Genomic DNA, 20,106 nt, shown 5'->3' on the forward strand with positions numbered 1-20,106 from the left:
GGAGACCGGAGACTTTTAAATAGATTTCTACCTTACCTTGTCTCGGCGCTTCCCGGTCTCGTTCCGGGCAGTCTCCGGCTGCGGGAGGAGAGGGAAAATACCTTCACCGCCACGCTCAAGGTTGCACCCGCTGCCTCTCAGCCTCACCCGATGTCGGGGGCTAAGTCCCTGCCGAGGATCGGCCGCCGTCCGAGGCTTACCTCCGAGGGATCGCGGAAATCACCATGGGAAATCTCAGCTGGGAAGGGACCCAATGGGTGTCACCGCAGGAGAGCGGGGCTCGTCTGTAGAGGTAAGATTTCTTCTTATTTTTGGTTTTCTTTGGTAAAATTACTCTAACGCTGTGCGAGCGTGCATGGAGTCCCTAACTGCTATTGAGACGGAAAATACTGAAGAGCTGCACTTCCTGTAGGGGTATATATATGTATAGGGCTGACATCAGATTGAAATCTGATCCGTCTCCAACTGCTATCAGGAGTACACTATACCCATTGGTCCTGAGTCCATCTGCTACACGCTAGGAAAACATACATTAACTCCTTTTTAAAAAAAAACAACCCATCCTTACTCCTCCTCTTGAATTCCCATTCCCCTATCCTGCCCCACATTCCCCCACTATACAACTGTCCTCTCACCCATACACCCTCTACTACCAATACCCAACACAGCCAACCATGACAGCGTACCCCATCCCCGGCCTTAAATACCTCACCCACCAATACATAACACACCACATCTCCAACCCTAGTGCACACCGCAAATCCCTGATACCAATAATGATTTCCCTACTTACTCAGTTCCTTGGCCTCACTGCCTTATCCATCGTACTCTTCAACTCCCAATCCTTAGTGAAGAAAGCTCCCATCCTCAATGACCTCCTCCTAGACTGTAAACCAGACATTTGTGCCATCACGGAAACTTGGCTTAAACACTCAGACTCAGTTCTCTTAAACCAGCTCCCCACACATTCGTATGATATCTTCTCCATCCCAAGGCTCAAAAAAAGATGCGGCGGTCTCCTACTTGTGGCCAAAAAAGACCTAAAACTAAGGTCCCTAAACACCAACACCCCACCTAGATTTGAAATTGATCTTTTAAGTCACGCGATCTCCAAATATGTTTAATCTACACTCCCCCTTGTCTACTCTAACACAACCCCTCACTGAATTTATAACCAACAACCTAAACAGAGACACTCTAGCCATCATACTGGGAGATTTCAACCTCCATGTTGACTCCATCCCCCCCTCCTCCTCCTCCTCCTGTGAAACCCTGCTCAACGCCTTATGTTTCAAACAAATCATCACTTCTCCTACACACAAAGCAGGACACTCGCTTGACTTAATCTTAATTAACTCATGCATTAATTCCCCTGATGCCCCAACTTGCACACCCATCCCGTGGTCAGACCACTTACTCATAAAAGCACACTTCTCCATAAATCATACTGCCACACCCCGCCCCACACACAGCAACACCATACCTTTCAGAAAACCCTGTAGCAAGGAAGACCTAATCACCTCACTCACCAACTCCCTTGACAAGCTAGACCTTTCTAGCCCTGATTCAGCACTCTCTACCTGGAACAACCTCACAAACATCGCTAATAAACTTTGCCCCCTCACCACCAGAGAGATAAATCACTCACATAACTCCAAAAAACCCTGGTACACTCCTGAACTAAAAAAACTTAAACATGACCTCAGAACGTAAAAGAAAATGGCGCAAAGACCCAGCCCCTACCCAACTGGCCCTATACAAATCCTCCTTACATGCTTATAGAACCACCATCCTCAAGACTAAACGTGACTATTATGCAGTTAAAATCCACAATTACCAGTACAACGCCAAAGCCCTATTCTCTTATGTAGCTAATCTAACTAAAACATCACCCACCCACCCACCCCCCCATTCAGATGAGGACTCCAAAATCAAATACAATGAACTCACAAATTTCTTCAATGATAAAATCGCGAAAATCCTGCTACGCTTCCCCACATCCACCCCCATACGAAATCTCTCACAAAAAACCCAAACGCCATCCTGGACTCACTTGACACCATCTACTCCTCAGAAATTGAAACTATTCTAAAGAAAATAAACCCCTCATCAAACCCTTCCGATACAATCCCCACCAAATCCCTCTTATCAATCCCAAATACAACTGCCAAACCCCTAGCTGAGATAATCAACTGCTCACTCTCTCTTGGCAAAGTCCTGAACTCCTTAAAACAGGCCATAGTCAAACCTATCCTAAAAAAAAAACCAACCTTGATCCGTCCGATCCAGCTATCGGCCCATCTCAAATCTTCCCTTCCTTGCAAAAATCATGGAAAAAGTCGTTAACACCCAACTCACAGACCACCTAGAAAATCACATCATTTTATTCCCCTCCCAATTTGGTTTCCGTAAGTTCTTCAGTACGGAAACCCTCCTAATCTCCCTCACAGACACCCTCCCTCAAAGGACTAGACCATGGCCACTCCTACATTCTTGCCTTGCTTGACATATCCTCTGCCTTTGATACCATAAGCCACAACATCCTAATTAACCGCCTCTCAGAAATCGGCATCACAGGAACAGCCCTGCACTGGTTTAAATTTTACCTTGGGAACAGACACTACAAGGTCAGAATTGGAAACACGGAATCCACACCCATCCAACTAACTCAAGGCATCCCCCAAGGATCCTCCCTATCATCCACCCTTTTCAACCATATACCTGCTGCCCCTCTGCCAACTTCTCTCCGATCTTGGCCTTACTCACTTTATTTATGCAGACGATGTCCAAATCCTCATCCCCATTCAAAAATCACTATCCAAGTCCCTTGAGTCCTGGGAAAATTGCCTCACTGCAATAAACCTCCTCCTCACAAACCTGCACCTTGCCCTAATCACATCAAAAACCGAACTCCTCATTATTTCTGCTCCCCACAACATAGTGCCCTCCCCCGACAATAACCACCTCCCCTCCTCTATCTCCTTCCCCCCAAATGTACAAGACCTTGGCGTCACCATTGACAACCAACTGAACCTAAAAAAATTCAACTCAACCATAAAAGAATGTTACTTCAAACTCCATGTCCTCAAAAAACTGAAACCTCTCCTCCATTTCAACGACTTCCGCACAGTCCTTCAAACCACCATCTTCTCTAAAATTGACTATTGTAATTCTCTTCTCCTAGGCCTCCCCACCTCAACCATCAAAGCTCTCCAAATGCTGCAAATTGCCTCTGCCAGAATTCTAACACACCCGCAAAACAGAACTCCACTGGCTTGCAATATATCTTTCCAAATTCTCTACAAAAAATCTCTCAATCATACACAAAACCATACACAACTAACATATGCTGGCTTGACAATTCCTTCCACCTCCACACCTCCAACCGACCCACCAGATCAGCTTACAAAGGAACCCTACACACACACACCCTCCCCTAAGACCACCCATCTCAACTCCACAAAAGATCGAGCCCTATCTATCGCAGGACCCGCCCTCTGGAACTCCATGCCTCCTGACCTCTGTCTAGAGCTATGCATCCAGAAATTCAAGAAAAAACTAAAGACCTGGCTCTTTAAACAGGCATTCCCCGAATAGTGCTCTATTCCTCCTCTACACCCCGTTCCAACCCCTCCTAACCTATCATATCTTTCCCGTTCTTCCCCCTACCTAGAACGAAACCCCGCTCCCCCCTATTTTAAATCTACCCCTGGTATCAAAACCTCCCTAGACCCCCACCTCAATTTTCTTTTCAATTCCTGTATTAATATTTTTGATCCTTGTTTTGTATAATACATATTTTTCTGCCTCATGTTAATTACTCTATTTATCCTATATTATATCTTCCTTTATATCTTATTTAACAATTATTCTACATCGTATCTTCCCTATTATCACTCTTGTCCAATTGTATTATAACTGTATATTTCCGCTATCATGTTTTGTTGACTTCCTCCCAAGTTCCTCCAAGTTTCAGTGTTCCATGTATTGCGTCAATGTTCCTTGTAAACCGATATGATGTTCCCACGAATAGCGGTATATAAAAGCTCTTAAATGAATAACTATTTTTTTTCTCCTGAGAAGCTCAGATCCTTTATTGATGGAAGGAAAGTTTTAGTGTCCCTTGGTAATCCCATAGGCTTGATTATAGTTTATATTGGAGCTATAAACCATTGCTATGGCTTTTCTTTACTGTTATTTATGGTTCTTATTTTCTTTGCTTTCCTTATTTTTTTCTTGCTATTAAGGAATGGTAAAATAAGTATTGGTAGACTATATATTTTCTTTTCCTTTTTGTATTCATGATTTTCTCCTTTTTTCCATTCAATATAAAGTATTGTATAAGTGCTTTGATTTATAAATGCATATAAAAATAAAGTTTAAAAAAAAAAAACTGGGTGGATTTTTTAAGGACTTCAGTCCACTCCAGATAGGCAGCCATGGTTCCTTTGCCACCCAAACCATGCAGTGCTTGTTCACCTTTGTGGATATGAGGCCTGGGAAATAGCAAATGTTGCTTACCTGATGTAACAGGTGTTCTCACAGGACAGCAGGATGTTAGTCCTCACAAATGGGTGACATCGAGGATGGAGCCCACCACGGAAAACTTCTGTCAAAGTTTAATAGAACTTTGACTGGCCCCTACTGGGCATGCCCAGCAAGGCACTGACCCTGCAGCCAGCAGGGGTCTCCCTTCAGTCTGATTTTCAAAGCTACAGGCAGTGCCTAAAAGTAAAAACAAAACGAACCCAACACCGCGGGGTGGCGGGCGGGTTTCGTGAGGACTAACATCCTGCTGTCCTGTGAGAACACCTGTTACATCAGGTAAGCAACATTTGCTTTCTCACAGGACAAGCAGGATGGTTGTCCTCACAAATGGGTGAGTACCGAGCTGAGGATGTCCTGACTTGCACCAAATGCACCCAACGACGTGCAAGAGGCACAACAACTGGGGTGGAATTTGGTAAGGGCATCCGCACCCTACCGGGAAGGTGGAAGGGTGTTGGCACATCATGTTGGAAAAAGGTTACGCAAGACAGATTGGCCGAAGATGGAGTCCTGTCTTCCAGCTTTGTCCAAACAATAGTGGGCTGCAAAAGTATGGAGAGAACTCCAGGTTGCAGCTTTACAGATGTCAGGAAGTGGCACCGATCGAAGGTGTGCCACCGAAGTCGCCATGGCCCTCACAGAGTGTGCGCCTTGACACGGTCTTGAAAAGGAATGCCAGCTTGCTGATAGCAAAAAGAAATGCAGTCCGCCAACCAGGAGGAAAGAGCCTGCTTACCCACAGGTTGTCCTAACTTGTTAGGATGGAAAGAGACAAACAACTGAGTGCTCTTCCTGTAATTAACTGTACGGTCTAGATAAAAAGCTAGAGCTCGTTTGCAGTCTAGGGTATGCAGAGTCTGTTCCCCGGAGTTGGAGTGGGGCCTGGGAAAAAAGATAGGTAGTATGATGGATTGATTAATATGAAACTCAGAAACTACCTTAGGTAAAAATTTAGGGTGAGTGCGGAGTACCGCCCGGTCCTGCAGGAGTTTAGTGTAAGGCGGATAGGTGACTAAGGCCTGTAACTCACTAACCCTGCGAGCTGAAGTGATAGCCAAAAGGAATAACACTTTCCATGTGAGATACTTTAATTCACAGGAGTGTAGAGGTTCGAAAGGTGGTTTCATTAGACGACCAAGAACCAGATTAAGGTCCCAAGATGGGGCCGGAGGATGTAAGGGTGGCTTCAGATGGAGCAAGCCTTTAAGAAAGCGTGTTACCAGGGGTTGTACTGAAATAGGGACACCCTCTATACCTTTATGGAAAGCGGCTACCGCACTGACATGCATCCTAATGGAAGAGGTTTTAAGACCCGATTCCGATAGATGCCATAAATAGTCCAAGAACTTAGAGATTGGACAGGAAAGGGGATCAAGGGACTGGGAAGTGCACCAAGATGTGTACCTTTTCCATTTATACGAATAGGATCTTCTGGTGGAGGGCTTTCGTGAAGCTATCAGGACACGAGAAACCGAATCCGAAAGGTTAAAAGGCTGAAGGACTAACCTTTCAACATCCATGCCGTCAGGGACAAGGCTTGGAGGTTGGGATGGAGGAGGCATCCGTCGTTCTGAGTGAGCAGATGCGGATCCGTTCCCAGAGGGATGTGCCTGCGGATGGAGAGATCCCGAAGAATGGGAAACCACACCTGGCGTGGCCAGTGGGGTGCTATCAGGATCATGGTTCCTCCGTCCTGGCGAAGCTTCACGAGAGTCCTTGACAGAAGAGGAAGTGGAGGGAATGCATAGAGCAGACCTGACGTCCACTTGAGGGAGAAGGCATCCCTCGGCCGAGAGTGCTGGCTCCGAATGAGAGAGCAGTAATTGTCTACTTTGTGGTTCCGAGGGGACGCAAAGAGATCTATGCGGGGAGAACCCCACTTGTGAAACAGAGAGGTCGCTACCAGAGGATCGAGCGACCACTCGTGTGGTTGGAAGACCCGGCTCAGCTGATCTGCCAATACATTGTCTACTCCCGGCAGGGAAGTGGCCCTGAGGTACATGGAGTGGGAGAGGGCTTCTGCCCAAATCTGCGCAGCTTCCTGACACAGAAGGAAAGAGCCTGTGCCTCCCTGCTTGTTTATGTACCACATGGCGACTTGGTTGTCTGTCTGGATTAAGATTATCTGATTCGAAAGACGATCTTTGAACGTTCTGAGCGCGTAGCGGATTGCTCGAAGTTCCAAAAAATTTATCTGGTGTTCGGCTTCCTCTGGTGACCATAACCCTTGGGTTTGGAAATCGTCCACATGAGCCCCCCAACCGATGTTGGAAGCGTCGGTGGTCAGGATTACTTGTGGATCTGGTAGGAGAAAAGGTAAGCCCTGAAGGAGATTGACTTGAGTCGTCCACCAGGTTAAAGACAGGCGAAGCGCTTGTGTAACTGCGACTATGGAGGACAGGCGCTGAGAAGCTTGAATCCATTGGTGTCGCAGAGTCCATTGTGTTACTCTCATGGCTAGTCGGGTCATGGGAGTGACTTGAACTGAGGATGCCATGTGTCCCAGGAGAATGAGGAATTGGCGAGCCGTGGCCGTGTCTTGAGACTGGAGCTGGCGAGCTAGGGACATGAGAGTTTGGACCCGCTGAAGCGGAAGGTAGGCCTTTGCCTGTAAGGTGTCCAAGTCTGCCCCAATGAAAGATAAGGTTTGAGATGGGAGTAAGCAAGATTTCTCGTAATTGACAAGAAACCCTAAGGAAAGGAGTGTGTTGATTGTCAATTTTAGGGAGGACTGGGCAATCTGAGGGGTGGAGGCCCTGATTAGCCAATCGTCCAGATAGGGGTAGACGTGGACACCTTCCTTCCTGAGGAATGCTGCTACCACTACGAGGCATTTGGTGAAGACTCGTGGAGCAGATGCCAGACCGAAAGGTAGTACTCGGTATTGATAATGGTCGCGGCCTACCAGAAACCGCAGATACTTGCGATGGGATTGTGTTATCACAATGTGGGTATAAGCATCCTTTAGGTCGAGGGAGCACAGCCAATCCCCCCTTTGCAGCAGAGGGAGTACCGCGCCCAGGGTTACCATCTTGAACTTTTCTTTTTGAAGGTATTTGTTGAGGGCCCGAAGGTCCAAAATGGGACGTAGTCCCCCTGACTTCTTTGGAATTAGGAAGTACCTGGAGTAGAATCCCTTGCCTCGTTGAGAGGGAGGGACGGGTTCTATAGCATTTGATTGCAAAAGAAGGGATACTTCCTGTTGTAATTGAGTCAAGTGGCTGGATAGACTCCATGCTTGAAGAGGCGGGGAGTCTGCCGGAAGAGTTATGAAGTTGAGGTGGTAACCCTGTGCGATAATTGCCAGCACCCACTGATCTGAGGTAATCTGTATCCAATGCTGTAAAAAGTGGCACAGACGACCCCCCACAGGGATGTCGGGAAGTGGGATGTGGCATGTGCTCCGTACCGGGAAGTCAAAGGCCTGCCACAGGCCCAGGAGGTGGGGCTACAGCAGGTCTTTGTTTCCGAGGTTGGCGTGGCTGAGGTCTGGTGGAGGATCGAGCCGGACGAGGCCTAGCCGACGGAGGATAATAACGACGTGGCCGAAAGAAAGACTTTTTAGAGTCCTTCTTAGGTGGTGGTTTGGAGGATACCTCAGATGGAACAGACGAAAGTTGCTTCAACGTCTCGTGGTGATCCTTCAATTCTGCCACAATTTGTTGAATCTGTTCTCCAAACAGATTGTCCCCCAAGCAGGGTAAATCGGCTAGACGATCCTGGACCTCTGGGCGAAGGTTAGATGACTTTAACCAAGCCCAACGTCTGGCTGAGATGGCAGTAGCTGAGACTTTTGTGGAAGCATCAAAGATATCGTAGGCCGTTCTGATCTCGTGCTTCCCAGCCTCAAATCCTTTGTGAAGAAGGGCTTGAAGCTGTGGCTGGTATTGGTCCGGTAACGTGTCAGCGTAGTCCTGCATCTGTTTAAGGATGGCTCTGTTGTATTGAGTCATGTAAAGTTGGTATGAAGCTATGCGAGATATCAACATAGCCCCATGATACACTTTCCGTCCCACACTATCCAGGAATTTGTTGTCCTTGATAGGGGGAGTGGAAGAGTGTGGTTTTAGGCGCTTGGCCTTCTTTTGTGCAGACTCAACTACAACAGAGCGATGATCCAGTTGAGGCTTCTGAAATCCTGGTGCTGACTGAACGAGGTATGTGGAGTCAGCTTTCTTATTAACTGGTGACACAGATGAAGGAGATTCCCAGTTTTTCTTTAAAAGATCCAGAAATACCTGGTGAATGGGGATGGAAGCGATGATTTTTGGGGCATCCAGAAATTGGAGCAGTTCCATCATTTGGTGCCTGTCATCGGTCTCAGATTGCAGCTGAAAAGGTACAATTTCTGACATCTCCTTTACAAAATGAATAAAGGAGAGATCATCAGGAGGAGATCGTTTTCTACTCTCTGTAGGAGATGGTGGGGATGGCAAATCTGTATCAGAAGATGTATCATCACCCCAGGTATCATAAGGATCATGTGGAGCTTGCAGTCCTGAAGGACCTGGTTGAGGATCCAAAGGCATCGATGGAAATCTGGATGGAATCGGTGCTGCAAGCGGAACTGTGAACGGCATCGAGGGCTTCGGGGCTGCCGATGGAATCGGTGCCGGTCTTGGAATCGATGGAGCCGAGGGATAAATCGGTGGAGAGGTATGCGACGGCACCGATGGGACTACTCCGGACGGGGGAATCCGAAACGGTGTTTCTCCTGCCGATGAGAATCCTGTCGGAGACGATGGTGTAGTCGGTGCTACTGGAATCACCGATGGAAGGGCCCGCATGAGTGCCTCCATACGATTCAGTAGCGGTGCCAGCGCTTCTACCAGAGGCTCGGTGGTCGGTTCCCTCCTCAGTGGCGGAGTCGGTGCCTGAGGCGGTGCCGGAATCGGTGCCGGAGACGGTGCCGGTGGAGGTTGGAACCTTTGCATCGCTTTCTCGATGGCCTCCTGGACCAGCCGGTCCAGTTCTGCCCGGAGACCAGGGGTAACAATACCCGGCTCGACGGGAGAGGGAGGCTGAGGCAGAGCCGGAGGGACCACCGTAACCGGTGGGATCACGGCTCCCACACCCCGAGAGGGTGAGGGTTTCCTCGATGCCTGCGAACAAGACGTGGACGGTGCCAGATCTGACCGAGGCTTTTTTGTCGGTGGCTCGGCCTGTTCAGAGGTCGATGGCTGTGGATCCTCGACGGGCCGAGACTTGTGCCGCCGATGGCGATGCTTGTCCTTTCGATCTCCTCGCCCATCCGGGGAGGGGACAGGAGTCGACGGCCGAGAAGTCATCGGTGGACGGTCACCGGAGGGTTGACGGTGGTGGTGCAACTTCGACGGTGCCGGTTCCGATGACGTCGATGCTATCGATGGTGTTGGGGTGGGTGCATGGAAGAGGAGCCCCATCTTCTCCATCCTGGCTTTACGACCCTTAGGTGTCATTAGGGCACATTTAGTGCAAGTCAGGACATCATGCTCACTTCCCAAACACAGAACACAGACCCTATGGGGGTCTGTGATTGACATAGTCCGGGTGCAATCCGGACAACGACGGAACCCCGTCGCCATGGCCTAGGGCCAAATTTAGCCGCGGGATCGGTAAGTGCCAACAGGCCTCGAGGGCCAAAATCGACGGCAGTCGATGAAAATCGGCAAAAAACTTACCGGATTCCGCGAAGGTGACAAAAATTTGTCGAAGGGAGACCCCTGAGGGGCAAATTTTCTTCGGAAAGAAATAACCGAATTCCTGTCAGGAACGTGGTAAGAGAGCTCCTTTCACCGCGTGGCAGCTGCTGCGCGGAAAAAAGAAGACTGAAGGGAGACCCCTGCTGGCTGCAGGGTCAGTGCCTTGCTGGGCATGCCCAGTAGGGGCCAGTCAAAGTTCTATTAAACTTTGACAGAAGTTTTCCGTGGTGGGCTCCATCCTCGATGTCACCCATTTGTGAGGACAACCATCCTGCTTGTCCTGTGAGAAAATGTTGGAAGAATAATTGCCTGGTTAAGGTGGAAATCCAGTGCTACCTTATTCAGGAACTTAGGATGCATGAGCAGGACCATCCTATCGTGAAAAAAAGTGATAAAATGTGGATAAGTCACTAGGGCCTGGATCTCAGACTCTGTGAACTGAAGTGACCACTCCAAAAATATGCCTTCCGGGTATCTGTAAATGCAAAGAAAGCTTTCATTAACTGAGTCAATGCCACGTTGAAGTCTCATGACACAGAGGGAGATCTGATGGGCAGTTTCAAGTGAAGCAAGTCCTACATGAAACAGACAACTAAAGGCTAAACAGAAATGGGTTTACCTTCCACTTAATAATGGTAAGTACTTACTGCACTAAGGTGAAGCATAACTGAGTTGGTTTTAAGTCCAGAATCAGATAGATTTAGAAGATAATCAAGCAATTTTTGTGCATAGCAGAAGGATCTACGGCCTTTCCTTCACACCTAAACGTGAACCTCTTCTTGAAAGCCAAAATAAAATGAAACACATCCTGAAGAATATTTAAGGGAATGTAGAAATACATTCTGGAGAAGCAGCCTAGGAGTTAGAGCGGCAGGCTAAGAACCAGAGAATTCAGGGTTCAAATCCTGCTAACACTGCTTATGGCCTTGGGCAAGTCACTTCACCCTCCATTGCCTCAGATACAAACTTAGGGAGTCATTTACTGAAGAAGGTTTTCTCCCAATTTGTGTCTATGGGGAAATGCTTAGTAAACAGAGCCCTCAGTTTGAAAGACCTCTGTGGACAGCTATTCACCAACAAAACATGAACATAATTTGCTTTGAAGTAGCAGACCAGTCATGAAAGGCAAAATATAAATAATTTTTTTTTAAAAATCCAACCTTTGAGGGCCAAGGACCTAAATCTGGCTATCCCAGTGAGCACTATTGGACCAATTTTGACGAAATGGAAGCTAAATCATACCACCCAGACACTGTCTAGACAAGGCCAGCCTTCAAAACTCACCATCAGAGCAAGGAAACTTGTGAGGGAAGCCACAGAGACGCCAACAATCACTTTGAAGGAGCCACAGAGTTCAGTGGCTGAGACTGGAGTGGAGCTACACTAGTCAACCATATCAAAAGTTCTGCACATAACTGACCTGCATGGGAGGGGGGCTAGAAAGAAGCCATTAATGAAGAAAAACCACATCAAAATACGTCTGAAGTTTGCCAGAAAGCATCAGTGTGATCCAGCTAAAATGTGGGATAAGATTTTGTGGTCAGATGAGGCAAAAATGGAGCTTTCAAAACACTGTGGGCCGGATTTTAAATGCCCTGCAAGCGTAAATCCAGCCGGATTTACATGCGCGCCTATTTTGCATAGGCCGCCGGCGCGCGCAAAGCCCCGGGACGCACATAGGTCCCGGGGCTTCGTAAAAGGGGTGGGGGGGAGGGGCGTGTCCCCGGCCCTGGGGCGTGGTCGAGGCCTCCGGACCAGCCCCTGGGTCGGGTGATGGCGCGCCAGCAGCCCGCTGGCGCGCGCAGATTTACACCTGCTTTCAGCAGGCGTAAATCTGGCAACAAAGGTTGGGGGGGGGGGTTTAGATAGGGCCGGGGGGGTGGGTTAGGTAGGGGAAGGTGGGGGGAGGGAATAGGCAACGCACGCCGGGCTCGGCTCGCGCAGGTTGCACAAATGTGCACCCCCTTGTGCGCGCCGACCCCGGATTTTATAAGATACGCGCGGCTACGCACGTATCTTATAAAATCCAGCGTACTTTTGTTCGCCCCTGGTGCGTGAACAAAAGTACGCGCTCGCGTAAATTTATAAAATCTACCCCTGTGTGTGTCGCAAACCTAACACTGCCCATTCCTCAGTAAACACCATTCCAACAGTAAAGTATGGGGGTGGTAGCATCATGTTGTAGGGATGCTTTTCCTCAGTGGGCAATAGGCATCTTGTTAAAACTGAAGGATGGATAGATGGTGCAACATACAAGGAGATAGTGCAAAACAACCTGCTTAAGTCTGCTAAAAAAAACTAAAACTTGGGAGAAAGTTCACCTTTCAGTAGGACAATGATCCCAAGCACAAGGCCAAAGTAACACAGGAGCAATTGAACAACAAAAAGGTGAATGGCCAATTGTGAATCTGTGGCGCTATTTGAAAATTGAAGTCCATAAGCGTCATCCAATCAACCTGTACAACCTAGAGCAAATCTGCCAGGAAGAATGGACAAAAATCATTCCCAAATAGTGTGCAAAGTTGGCAGAAACGTACCCCAACAGACAAAGCTGTTACTGCAGCAAATGTCTGAAGGGGGCTGAATATGTTTGCAAGCAGCATTTTTCAATTTTAAATTTTATTTTACAAAACATGCAAAGAAATAACGAATTGTGACTGAAAATTTACTTTAAGAGCATACTAGTTTGCAATGAATATAATGTCTGAAACCATCTGCATTTCATTTGTAATCCACACAAATCTGCTGACATTTTAGGGAGTCGAATACTTTTGCAAGCCACTGTATATAGCAGACTGCTTATGCCCAGTAGGGCATGCTGAAAGTTTCTACAAACTTTGAAATCAAATATCCGTGCCAGGTTCCATCTGATGAGGTCAACCATTTGTGAGAACTGCCATCCTGCTGATCCTCAGAAAAAGCAGACTTGACAAATACTGACATCTGTTTATATTTTTAAATCGCAACAAAATTCTTACAAATATAGAATATGAAAGTAGATAAGAACCATTAAGCTCATTTAGTCTGCCAATTTCATTCCTGATGCAATGCCAAACATTCTAGTTGATCTCTGCACAGCATCCAGCTTATCTCTTCATAGGTACATCATCGAATACTGGACGCTGTATTCTAGGTGAAGTCTCACTAATGACCTGTATGAAGATATCACCATCTTATTTTGTCCATTGGTTATGCCTCTTCCAGCACATCCCATATGCAAGACTGCACTTTTCTATAATGAATCTTAAGTGTCAAGTACTCAATCATGCCTTGAGTTTTCTTAGATCATTTCTTATTCTGTTTACTCCCTCACAAGTGTCCACTTTGTTGCAGATGTTTGCGTTATCCACAAGGAGGCATATTTTCTTTCTAACCCCTCCACAATATTGCTCACAAAGATAATGAACAGACCTAGCTCCAAGACTGATCCCTGAAGCTCTCCTCTAATCATCATTTTCCTCCTCAGACTAAATTCAGTTTACAACTACGATGCTGTCTATCCCTCCACCAGTTTCTAATCCATTTCACCACTTTGGGGTCTATTCCCCAGCTAGTAAATTTCTTTATGCACTTGATATGAAGAACAGCATCAAAAACTGTTAACACACAATATTCAGCACATGCCCTTAATCTGATTCTCTAATTACCCAAATGAAAAAAACATGCATTGATAGACTAAGTTGACAAACAGCTAGCAATCTCGGAAGTCTCTGCTGAACATGCAGCGTTATGCAAAGCTAAACTGAGTAAATGAGTTTCCAAACAACATGAGAACATCCCTTAGTAGTCAAAACAAACAAAAACAGGAGATAAACACACACACATGCACAAATCTAAAAATCTGCAGACTAGAAAATCTTCAAAATTTGCAACAGTAACAATATTAGAACCAGGAGACAAAGGGATTTTCGTACTTTTTCAATTGGTAATTTTCATGCTAGTTTGCAAATATCCAAAACTATATAACTAATAGTACAAAAGCCCATAACAAATGACAGGAGAGAATGACTTTGCTTGGCTTTGCACCCACCTCCTGGGACTACATTGCCACAATTCACCCCTTCCCCCTCACAGTATCACAATTCTCTTCCACTCCCCAGCAGACCCACTCATCTGAGCCTCTCTTCCCTTTCCCTTACCCCACAGCTTTCAAAACTCCCCAGGGGCAGACATGATACTAAAATGCTCCTGCCCCCCCCAATACAGTCAGCCGTTATGGCAGACTTGATCTTTCAGATGTGCAGATTAGCTTTGATGAAACACAAACACCAAAGCCAGAAGCCCCAATTACCTTTTATGTATGTACTATCACAATTTTTTTTTATTTAAGCAATTCACGTTGAAAGCGTAAAGGAATAAAACCCATTAAAAATGCAATTGAGGTTTACAGTGATTTTTAAGAATGTGTCTCTGGACAATTTGTATTTTGTATTTTTTATACAATTACTTCTGCAACATATTTAATTTTTTGATATATATTCCGCCTTTCATGACATTTCAAAGCGGATTACATTCAAATACTGTAGGTATTTCCCTGCCCCCAGAGGACTTGTAACCTAAGGGCCTGATTTACTAAGGCTTTTCTCTCATTCTGTGTCTCTGGGAAAAATACTTAGTAAATGAGGCCCTAAGTTTGTACCTGAGGAAATGGACAATATAAGAACATAAATGCCATACTGGGTCAGACCAAGGGTCCATCAGGCCCAGTATCCTGTTTCCAACAGTGGCCAATCCAAGTCACATGTACCTGGCAAGTACCCAAACATTAGATAAATCACAAGCTACTATTGCTTATTACTGTAATAGCAATTTATGTATTTAACTCTAGGAAATTATCCAAACCTTTTTTAAACCCAGTAACACTAACTGCTGAAACCACATCCCCTGGCAATGAATTCCAGAGCTTAACTATGCACTGATGCGACTTGCCAAGGTCACAAGGAGTAGCAGGATTTGAACCCTGGCTTCCCTAGTTTGCAGCCCACTACTCCAACCACTGGACTACTCTACCTCTGTAATAGTAGTGCCACTCACATTTAGCTACAATGGGTATCATAATACCATATACCAGTAATGAGCCCTATGTACAGAACACAGAACTGGGAGCTATACAGCCATCTCTCACAGTGAACTTCAGCACGATCAACTACTATTGCAAGCACTAGAGGAAAGGACCTTGCGATTTATCTTTAACAGCAATTACTTATCAAGATATCTGTAGCTACTTTGAAATTTTTGTAATATAAAATGAATACTTAGAGGATTGGAGATACCTGGAATAACTTACCAGCAGTGCTGTTTAAAGACTGCTAAAAACAGTAACATTCTGTATTTGTACAGATGCTATCAGTTATTTAAACTTCTGGAACACATTGAAAGGTATGGTAAGTGGAATCCTTTATAACTATCAGCATTTTTAGGCATGCTTTACAGTAAGTGATGTAGAACGCTTTATGTTGAGGCCAATTTGTATCCGTGCCCTTTTTGAACTTACATGTGTAAACTGACCAGCAACAGAAAATTATGAACATCAGTTGAAAAAATATATGAATGAAAATCAACAAGGAATACACGCACATACTTTCTCACTGAAAGTTGCAATTCACACACAAACAGCTGCCTCCTCACACACCCACAATTCTTGCCTTTTGTTAAACACACAAATACCAGTTTCACTCTCACTCACACATACAAAGTCTCCCTATACCTCACATATAAACAAATTTGCAAAATGTTTGTTCAATATAAAACAGCAGCTTTGGAAATTGTATACACTATGGAGTACACCTTTCTACTCTTTTTTTTTTTTTTTTTTTGTAGAAGTATTTTCTGATGAGATTTACTTTCAAGGTGAAGAGACACTCTTAAATCTGAGTTCCATAATCCAGGATGTAAAAAAAAACATTTAAATATTTTCTCTGATCACATTAATAAATATTTATTTCATATATCATTTACTAAGTGATCATGACAAAGTATTTAAGAGTTCTTATTGTAGTAACTTAATGTTTCACTAAATAAACAAAATGGTCTCAATTGTATGTATATTTTTTGCTTTTCAGAAGATGTAACCACATTTTCTTCATGCAAAAACGCCTTACACTCTGCCACCATCTGAAAGGTCAAAAAAGGCAAATAAGACCTCTGCTCCTCAACAGCTTAAACCAATCCAAGCTACAATCAGTTCTGAGCAGCTGATTGTAGAATACAAGTTTGCTTACTTGTAAATAGGGTTCTCTGTAGATAGCAAGATGAATCAGCCTTTACACATGGGGTGACATCATCAAACAGCAACAACATGGATCCAGCTAAGTTAAGACTTTACTGAGCACGTGCAGGAGTTCCTACCCACATGCTGCCTTGTTAAGGCCCTCATTCTCTTCCAGAGCTTAAGCTTTAGTGAAGTTGTCGACTCTTCTGGGAGGTGAATGGGTATTAAGTATGACTAATCATCCTGCTCTCTACAGAGAACCCTATTTATAGGTAAAAAAAAATGTGCTCTCTCTATCAACAAACAAGCAGGCAGCAACAGTTCATAATATGTGGGGAATCTCAAGCTCAGGGTTGCATAGTGGAGCAGTTACTTTGGGTGGAAACTGGTTCACTGAGGAAATAGACTGTGCAGAACAGCTTGTCCAAAGTTAACATGTCACCACAGGGAAGAAGTCCAGATAGTAGTAAGAAGCAAAGGTGTGAATAGTTGACCAAGCAGCAGCTTTGTAAAATATCTTCAACAGAAGTGGCCTTGAGATGAGCACTGAAGTCTGTAATTGGCTATCCAGTTAGCACACAACAGTGTGCTTTACAGACTCCTAGCCAATTGGACAGAGTTTGTTTGGTAACTGCCCTTCCCAATCTAGTGGGATAAAAGGATCATTGAATGAAAAGGCAGACATAATTAGCATTTCAGAGACCTGGTGGAAGAAGGATAACCAATGGGACAGTGCTATACAAATCAAGTAGATCAACTTGATGGGGGTGGGGCTTTGTGTTAGGGATGGCGTACAGTCCAACAGGATAAAGATACTGCAGGAAACTAAATGCACAGTAGAGTCTTTATGGGTGGAGATTCCAATTACGATGGGAAGGAGAACAGCAGTGGGAGAATACTACCATCCACCTAGTCAAAATGAACACACGGGACAATGAAACACTAATAGGGATTAGATAAGCTTACAATTTTGGAAGCTCACTAGTGATGGGAGATTTTAACTGCCCCAGTGTTGACATGCTACAGAGATAGTTTCTAGATGAAATAAATGACAGCTTCATGGAGAAATTGGTCCAGGAACAGACATGAGGGGGAGCCATTTTAGACCTAATTCTTAGTAAAATGTAGGATTTGGTGCGAGTTAACAGTGGTGGGAACCACTCAGTAACAGTGATCTTAGTGTGACCAAATCTGATTTAATGACTGGAGGGAGAATATTGAGTAAATCTACAGTTCTAGCATTAAACTTTCAAGAGAGAGACTTTGATAAAAGGAGGAAAATAGCTAGAAAAAACTGAAAGATGCAGCTACAAAGATTAAGAGTTTATATCAGACATGGTCCAGATATATTCTATGCATTAAAAAAAAGTGGAAGGAAGACCAAATGACTACTGGCATGGTTAAAAGGTGAAGTGAAAGCCTTTAGAAAATAGCTAATAGCTCACAGCTCCAGAAGGATTTTTGCAGATGATTCCACTAGGGACCACGATACATTGGTGCGTGCCCACCACCCCTTGGTGGAGGTGTTCATAGACAGGGTCACAATGCAGTGGAATGCACAGTGCAAAACCCATATTTAGGACCTCTGGGTTCCTCCATCACTGTAAGGATGCTCTCATCCTGAGGGTCATAGAGACTTGGTGGATAATGGTTGATAGGGCTGATCCCAATGGCTTCAAAATTTTACGAAAGACCTGTATAAACAGACAAGTGAGAGGAACCACATACATTGCAGCAATAATGTGTCCAAGAAATACCAAGATTGACCTTGTTCATGCTCAATTTTACCTTAGAAAAGACCTTACTAGGTCCATCAGCAATATGGCTCTTTCAAAAGGAAGAAATGCTTTTTCCTGAAACAAGTCTGTCCAGGCTCCTATGAACTGAAATCTTTGAGACTGAACCAGGTTGGACTTGGCAAAGTTGACCTGAAAATCCAGGGATTGAAGGCAACCTATGATTGTCTGAGGGACTACTGAACTCTTGCCACATAAGTGTCATAAATCATTCAAGTATGGGAATACACAGATTCCCTGCCAATAAAAATGAGCAGCCACAATTATGAGGCATTTTGTGAACAACTTTTGAGCCGGCAAAAAACCAAAAGGGAGTATCTCGTACTGATAATTCCCATTCATCCTGTCCATTAAAGGTTTGTGGTGAAGGATGTGTATGTGCACATAAGTGTCTTTCAGATCCACAATGCACATCAAATCCCTCAGTTGAATGAAAGTAAAATTGTCTGGAGGGAGGTCATCTTGAACCTCTTCTGAACCAACAACTTATTCAACTTCTGCAAATCTAGTATTGGTCTCAATCTGCTGGATTTATTTGCGATTAGAAAATACCAGGAATAGAATCCCTGGCCACACTTTTGCAGAATGTACCTTTCCCCCACTGGAGGCCGGTCTCAAGAAAATCAAAAACTAGTTCTGGGCTTAGACTGAGACTGCTGCTGGGCCTTCAGCTGACACCTTTCTCTCTGCTACTCTCTAGTTCTGTTGAAGGGCTGCTGAGGCAATGGCAAAAACAAAAAAGCAACAAGACAGAGAAGGTCAGAAACAAGGCCAAAATCAAAAAACTCTTGAGAAAGATAGTTACATCCATGCAGTAACTTGGACAAAAAGGAATGAGGAGCTCACGAGGTAGCGTGTGCGCTCCCGTGCATATTCAGTAAATTCTTTACTGAGCTCTGAATGCTAGCTCCATATCAGCGCCGTAGGATGACATCACCCATACATTATGACTAATTCATACCTCCTTGTTGATGGAGAATAACTTTAATTAGTACAGTAAGTTGAATACCGGTTGCCATTGGGACTTGCCATGTTAAAGACCATATTTTCAACTATTGTCAACTAGCACCAAAGTACTCCTATACGCTATGCTAAGTGTTTCAACAAGCTATTATACTATCCTTTATGAAAGGACATCATATGTGGAAAATCTGTGGATAAAATTCCCAAAGAAAGTCACACCATCTTGTAATCATAGTCCCATTATTTTACTTTTTAGATATATGCCACACTATTCAAAACTTAAGTGTTTGCAGGTCACTGTGCTTGATTGTTGTGCAAAATTAAAATTCAAATTGAAAAAGATGAGAAGGAAAATTCAAGTTCTAACTCAACGATTATACTTTTGCAAAAAACATTTCATCATGAGTCCAAAGGTTCATAGAAAACATCCATAGATCACAAAAACTGTACTTCCCTTAATCAAGATGTCAGTCTGCAGACTGTTAAAGCAATAATAAGCAGAGTTAATCGCTGTGACTTGCCATTTATGAAATATACTTTTATATTTCAAAGTGAATATATTTTACTGTAAAACCTGGAAAGCAATTTATAATTTTGCAAATAAATATGGTCTTAACAGAACTCTTATAAATGTATTGAAGTGGGATTTCTAATTGGTTGAGGTTTGTTTATTTTTAGAGGAAAAGTATAGCATGTAGGAGTACTTTGGTGCTAGCTCACAACAGTTGTATATTATATTACTAGTAGATTGGAATTCAATTTTGTATAAGACCATATTTTGCCATGTTTACCAACTTTGGCGTAATTCATGCGTTTGCGGATCTGGTTTAGCAGAACACTTCACCAATTCCCGTTTCACAAGCTCCTCCCGGTAGTAAGTGCCAGACTACAGAAAGGTATGAAGAAA

At 44.6% G+C, this 20,106-nt stretch overlaps 1 protein-coding gene across 3 annotated transcripts in view; it reads right to left on the reverse strand.

Annotated features, from left to right (window-relative positions):
* Positions 1-20,106, reverse strand: part of TIAL1 (TIA1 cytotoxic granule associated RNA binding protein like 1) — a 347,709-nt gene that overhangs the window by 277,786 nt on the left and 49,817 nt on the right. The window lies entirely within an intron of this gene.

The sequence above is a fragment of the Rhinatrema bivittatum genome, chromosome 7 (assembly GCF_901001135.1).
Source record: "Rhinatrema bivittatum chromosome 7, aRhiBiv1.1, whole genome shotgun sequence".
Taxonomy (NCBI): Eukaryota; Metazoa; Chordata; class Amphibia; order Gymnophiona; family Rhinatrematidae; genus Rhinatrema; species Rhinatrema bivittatum.